The sequence below is a fragment of the Spermophilus citellus genome (assembly GCF_964194105.1).
Source record: "Spermophilus citellus genome assembly, chromosome: 10".
Classification (NCBI taxonomy): domain Eukaryota; kingdom Metazoa; phylum Chordata; class Mammalia; order Rodentia; family Sciuridae; genus Spermophilus; species Spermophilus citellus.
In genome coordinates this window covers 9,767,437-9,773,436 of record NC_138197.1, presented here as the reverse complement: position 1 = coordinate 9,773,436, position 6,000 = coordinate 9,767,437, and the positions used below count along the sequence as shown (strand labels likewise).

The 6,000-nt window shown below is 49.9% G+C and overlaps 1 pseudogene across 1 annotated transcript in view; it reads right to left on the bottom strand.

The window, feature by feature from the left end:
* Positions 1–2,389: 2,389 nt before the first annotated feature.
* Positions 2,390–6,000, bottom strand: part of LOC308659092 (mitochondrial 10-formyltetrahydrofolate dehydrogenase-like) — a 127,148-nt pseudogene continuing 123,537 nt past the window's right edge. The window contains exon 16 of the transcript in view: positions 2,390–2,533. The product of the transcript in view is annotated as a mitochondrial 10-formyltetrahydrofolate dehydrogenase-like (transcript). The remainder of the gene's footprint in view (positions 2,534–6,000) is intronic.

Sequence of the window (6,000 nt, the reverse complement as noted above, 5' to 3'; positions counted from 1 at the left end):
AAAAACCATCTGGAACTTTGTTAAGACACAGATTCTCAGAGATTGTCATCCCCCAGTTCTGAGGCAGGAGTCCCTAAAACTTGCAGATCTAACAAGCTTTTGGGTGATGCTAATGCTGTTTCTCATGGGTCCTGATGGGGGCCGAGGCTGGTGGTAGAACACTGGCTGTCTCTGAACTCTGGTAGGTAGCAGGACAAGCATGTGGTGAAGCTGTTGCAGGCAGTGTCTTATTTGGTCTTGACACTCATCATGAGATGACTACATCTAATTTTCCGTTTTAGGTTCAGAGGTATTAAGTGGTTTGCCCAAAGTCCCTCATTTGGAAAGTGGTGAGTCTGACTTTAGCTGGACTTCAGCAACAGATTTAACCCCAAGGACACGTGGTTTGTATAAGGGAGAGAGATTGCTGGCTAACAGGGTCTTCTGTGCTCACTTCCTACTGGGCACTGTGATGAAATCTGATGGACCCTGAATTTGGAAAGAGCCTCCACCTCTGTCTAGGAGTCATTGGGATCCTGGAAGCTGGGTGCACCCTCTACTGCCTAGTTCATGAGGCACCAGAGCCCACCCACAGGATCACTGAAACTTCGGCTGGCTTTCAAATGCCCTGGCCCAGGCCAGAGCAGCCCGGGGAAAATTGCAGATCGGTCAGGTTCACCAAGGGACCCAACTAGAGCATTTGTTGGGTGCTCTTCAAGTTTTCCTGCTTTTTCGTGTTTGAAGAGGATAAGAGGTATTAAACTCCCCCAATTAATATATTAGCCACTTCATGAACTCCTCCCACAGGTCTTTGCATTTAGAAAAGGATTAAGAGCGAAGACAACTATGAAACAATGGACTTCATTTCAAAATGCTGAATATGTGGCAGGTGTCGGCAGGCAGGAGAGAGGGTTTGGGATGGGGGCCTTCCTGTCTCTCCCCTCACAGCCCTGCGTACAGCCTAAGTAAAGACCGGCTTCCCCTGGGCGCCAGGCTTCATGGAGGGCGGAGACTGCATCTGTTCTCTCTTAAGAGTTGCGCCAAATCAAGGCAGGCAGTGGTTTTTCACTTAGGTACATCTCAGATGTGCAGGCACATGACATCGTTTTTCTAGAATCATGACTAGTGCCATGTTTGCTGTTGTAGAAAGACTTAATCTTGACATTTAAAGGCAGCTCAGTGAAATTTGGGCCTAATTTGCAGTCTTTCTTCCATAATACTTAAACAACTAAAACTCGGTCATTTTAAAATTCAAACTTCCTATCAGGACCATTGTCTCCTGGCGTGTGATGGTCTGTGCCTGGCTGACCTCTGGCGTGCAAAGGCTCCTCTCTGTCCCTGCTTCTCATTGCAATGGTTGCCAAGTGTGTGCTGTGAGTGTAGCATGTGGTCTGTCCTCTGGGGTCTGTCCCTGCAACTTTGCCCACTGCCCAGCCAGCTTATGCACTGACTCAGTTCTTGCTTCCCCCAGTGCTCCCCTGAAATGTCTAGAGTGAAACCTGTGTGTGTGTTGGGTGGTGCACCCCCTCCCTAGAGTTGAGGATCACCTGAGGAGAGAAGGGTCCTTTCTCCCCACTTGGTGTCCTGGAAGGAGACCCCTGGATAGGCACTGGGAAGGGGCAGGCTGGGTCCTTTTAGGACACTTGGTCCCTGGAACCCTCTTCTCTGCCATTCCCTGAGCTTCTCCTCCTCCAGTAGAAATATGCTGCTCCCCCGCCATGTCTTCTGCTCTGCCCACCCTGTGGGGTTTAGAAAGACTCTCTTTTTCTTAGATGCCTGGCACTTGCACTGAAAAGCCAGGGCTTTCAAAATTATTGTTTTTCCTGTGAATTTAAAAAGTCAAACTTGAATGTCAAACCCATTGCTTCTTAGAAAACTAATTCCTGTTTTCCCTCCCGCCCCACCACCCCAAAGCTGTGGATAACTCGGAGGATGAAGGGCTGGTGGCAAACAGGCTACTGAATTGCCAGGGATGGAAATGACAGTCCTGCTTCATTTATAAGTATTTTTTCTTACAGACTATTTTATTTTATGGTTTATTCTTCATTTTATTAAGCAATTACATTGTTCAAGGCAAAGTATTAGAACATGTTTCCTGTGCAAGGGAGCAATATTTATTAAATCAAGGATGCTTACAAATTTCCCTTTTCCCATCAAAAATAATCTTGTCATCTAGCTCAATTTTGTTTCTCCTTTTCCTTCCAGAGAAAAAGAATTCTTATTTGTTATTATTATTTGTTGAGGGGTTAAGCTAATGTGTATCATAAACTGTTGAGAAAGGGAGCAGGAGGATTTGGAGCAAAGAAACTGTCCCCCCTCCACTTCTCCCCCTTCCCCCCCTTTCCCTTCCTTTCCTCCTCTTCCCCCCTCCCCTCCCCTCCTCGGCCTTCTCTTCCCTTTCTTCTCTTTCCTAAGGATTTTCATCAAGATTTCGGGTTCTTTTCTTCATGCCCTGCTGTGGGGGACACTGGGCACTGGCCCAGCTGATAGCATCATGGTTCCTCTGTCCCACTGGGCCATCATTCCGCTCACTCACAGCTCCTTCTAGAATGTCCTGGGTAACGAGCAACAGTCAGGCTGGAATTTAGGCTGCCATATATTAAGCACTGAGGTCCAAGGTGATCACGGCAATGGACCCAAACAAACCTCAGGGAGGTGGAGAGGAACAGGAGCCCAGGCAGTCAGGGCTGAGTGGTGAGTGGTGTCACGTGGCAGGTGCTCGAGGCCCTGGCTGCCCTGGAGGCTGCCCGCAGGAGGAGCCATGGGAGCAGCACTGAAGCCGGGGCGCTGGTGTGTGCGGTGGTCTGAGGAGGACGCTGTTCAGGGGCGAGGTGAACAGAACTGACAGACGGTTTTCCACAAGGGAACTCGGGTCCGGAGCCAGGAAAAGGAATCAGGATCAGGTCGAGATGGGGGCCTTGTTCCTGGAGGGACACTGGAGGTGGGGAGGGAAGGGAGGCCGGGCAAGGAGAGGGGAAGCAGAGCACCAGGCTCCATCTGGGTTCTGAGGGGGACTCTGCGTTTTCCTGAGGACACCCCAGCCTGCCTGGGAGTTGAGACGCTCTGCTGAGGTGACGCCCGTCCCTGCCTTCTCGCCCCGCCGGCTGTCCACTCTGTCCCTCCTCTCCTCGGTCCTCCTCTGACAGCCGGACACCGCAGGCTTTGTCTTGTGGCGCAAGCGAGCTGCTTTGTGAGGACAGGAGGCGGGCGCTCAGAAGTCTCATTAGCTTTGCTTGGAACGTCGGTGTGGCACTTGAAGTTTTTCAAAGGAATGGCTGATGAGGGGAGGGTTGCTGTGAAGGAGCCAGGCAGCCTTTCCTTGGTGACACTCTGTCCCCAAAGATCTGGCACTGGGTTCTGTATCTGCCGCTCCCCAACTGTGCCCATTGGATTCAGATCACTGTGAGCCTGTCATTCTCCCTGAGCACACACAGAGCCCAGCACAGCACCCCCCCACACACACACACAAGGGGAGGTGATTATTCCCCTTGCCTGCATGTTCCTCAGCGTCCACAAGACAGGAACGGGAGAGAAAGGTCCTCGGTGGCTGTTGAGTGTTATGGCTGGTTGCTGATTGACAGGAGCATTGTTCCAACAGTTGCTTTTTATTTAGCACCTTCTATAAGCCAGGCACTGTGCCAGCTTTCATGATTTTGGTGAAACAAATGACTTGCTCAAAGCCACATGGTTAGTAAGTGGCTGAGCTGGGATATAATTCCACATGATTACATGTTTCCAGAGAAAGGGCCAAAGGGCCATAAGTCAGCCTGCTTCCCGCTAAAGTTGATACTTTTCCCAAATTGCCTCCTATTCAGACGCGAGGATCCTAATTTCTCTTGGTCAGAGGGTCAGATTTGCCCAGTTTCCAATCTTTTGCAAAGTTCTAGTGTAGTGGCTCTTAAATTTTGGCACACAGCAGAATCCACGGGAGGTCTTGTTAAAATACAGATCCACTGAACCTGATTAATATGTTCAATTAATGCACATTAATAAAACAAAACTCAAAAAACACCCCAAAAGCTACCCATCTGGCAGTGCTGGAGTGGGGCCGGAGCATTTACACTACTCGCAAGTTTCCAGCTGCTGCCGACACAGGCTGCACACCGAGGACCACTGCCCAGTGAGGCAGGGGCGGGTCGGCAACAAGTTCCCGTGGCTCCATCCCCTCAGCCCCATGACTGCTGCCGGGCAGTGCTGCTGTCACACCTGTGCTCATTGATCGCTCCCTGGACATTGTTTCTCAGGCTACTTGTACCTGTTCCAGTTCATCGTCTCCCTTTCTCTAGGCAATGTTTAGGGGAAGTCCCCTCTAAACTCACAAGGGTCACCTGTTACTCAGTAACACAGGTCAAGCCTGGAATTGGAATGCATGTTTATTTGTGGCCATTTTCCAGGAACCAGTAATCTAGTTTAGAGAATTAAAAAGCTCGGGGCATCCTCGATGGCTCATCTGAAGTTTGAGATTGGCAAAAATTTCATAAATGGATGAACTTTGCATCTCCACCTGGGACATCCAATGTAAATGGGAGGATTGTGAGGGGTCCTATCTGCATAGAAACCCACTGGGCACCCATTTAGCACATGAGCTCTGGTGCTAAGAGCATGGGCTATGGGGGTGGGTAGAGCTGGTTACGAATCCTGGCCCTGTTCTTTGATGGCTGAGGGTCTGTGTGCATATTATTTAACCTTGTCCTGAGCCTCATTTTCTCCCAGAATAAGGGGGATGTAAAAAATATTTAACCAACAGATATGGCCTAGTCATCATAATGGAGAGAGGCCAAATCAGAAGGAAGGCCAGCTGTAAGCAAGCCAGAATCGCTGTGGACTGCTGGCTGGCGTCTCCAAGTATGTCAAGGTCGCATCTGTGGTTTGTCTCTGTGTAGGGGAAATGTGTTTTCCAAGTAAGGTGGAGGGGTGAGTGTGTGTGTGTGTGTGTGTGTGTGTGTGTGTGTGTGTGTATGAGAGAGAGAGAGAGAGAGAGAGAGAGAGCGCACTCATGGGTGTGTGTGTGTGTGTGTGTGTGTGTGTGTGTGTGTGTACTCAGAACAGTTGAAAGCTTTCCTGGGATGGAGCCACACATCTGGGGTCAGGAGGGAAGCCTGGGGAGGAAGCCTTCCATCAGGCCGGTTTGGCCTGCCACACCCCCTCTGACAGCCTGGATGCCATTGGATGTGGAATCAAGACTGAAGAGAGAAGGACTCGTTGGTTGGCTTTTCCTGCTTTCTATCTTTGGGGAGAAACGAGACCAGAAGCCTATGGTTGCCTGAAACCTCCAAAAGTACAGAAGATTGTGCAAAGTCCTTTAAACTCACACAGCAGGGAGGACCTGAACACCCGGTGCACACTTTACAACTTTTGGCCACCCGAGTTAGTCCTGATAGGAAGTTTGCATTGAACTCCAAGACAGACGAGTTACGTGTCATTCTGGAAAAGTAAGTCAAAGAAAAGTATCGCCATGCCAGGCAAGTTCTGTCTGGGGCCTCACAAGAGAGATCCAGGCTTGTGCGGAGGAGTGTACCCTCAGTGCAGGCAGACAGCCTAGGTGGCTACAGAGCCTGGTCCAGGGCTAGTAACCTGGAGGGTGAGATGGTCAGAGTCTGGGAGGGTGAAGCAGGGTGGCTATGGGCAGATGCACATCCCAACATTCTCTCCAAGGTCAAGTGTGACTTTCAACACCTCCTTCAGGAAAGCATGGCTGCCATGAAAGAGTATGTGAAAGTGTGTCTTAGACCACTTTGGCTGCTATAACAAAAATGTCATTCTGGGTGTCTGATAAACAGAAGTAAGTTCTCTCATAGTTTTGGCATGATGTCTAAGACTGAGGCTCAGGCAGATTTGGTGTCTGGTGAGTGCCTGTTGCCTATAAATGGCCCCTTCTCGTGTATCTTCACATGTGGAAGGGGTGAGCTCATTCTCTGGGGTCTTTTTTTATAAGGACATTAATTTAATTCACTGGGAGGAGCCTTCCATGAGGAAGCCTCCCCTCCTGAATAACTGCCCAAAGTCCCTACCTCTAACACC